Source organism: Microtus ochrogaster, linkage group LG1, assembly GCF_000317375.1.
Source record: "Microtus ochrogaster isolate Prairie Vole_2 linkage group LG1, MicOch1.0, whole genome shotgun sequence".
NCBI lineage: Eukaryota > Metazoa > Chordata > Mammalia > Rodentia > Cricetidae > Microtus > Microtus ochrogaster.
The window spans coordinates 2565425-2565818 of record NC_022027.1 but is presented as its reverse complement, the minus strand read 5'-3'; the positions used below and the strand labels follow the sequence as shown (position 1 = coordinate 2565818).

General features: G+C 54.3%; 1 protein-coding gene across 2 annotated transcripts in view; it reads left to right on the top strand.

Annotated features, from left to right (window-relative positions):
• The window catches only part of Zfr2 (zinc finger RNA binding protein 2), a 20270-nt gene that overhangs the window by 6737 nt on the left and 13139 nt on the right, over positions 1 to 394 (top strand). The window lies entirely within an intron of this gene.

The following is a 394-nucleotide window of genomic DNA, read 5'->3' as shown; positions in this document are numbered from 1 at the left end:
TACACGCAGACTGTCCTCTGACCTCTGTGTGGGCTGTGCTGTGCCCTGCGTGCTCATGTGCACGCTACACGCAGACTGTCCTCTGACCTCCGTGTGTGCTGTGCCCTGTGTGCTCATGTGCATGCTACACACAACAGATTAATAAACAAATGACTGACCTGTAGTCTGTGGGCAGTATACTCGCCCAACACACAAGGTTGTTGGGTACATCCCCAGTACCAGGCCTGGGGCAGCTCCTGAGGAGAAGGAAATCCAAGGTCACCATTGGCTGTGTAGGGAGTTCGAGGCCAGCCTGGACTATGAGAGCTTGTCTCATCAAAACACACTTCATGGGGGCTGGAGAGATGGCTCAGCGGTTAAGAGCACTGCCTGCTCTTCCAAAGGTCCTGAGTTC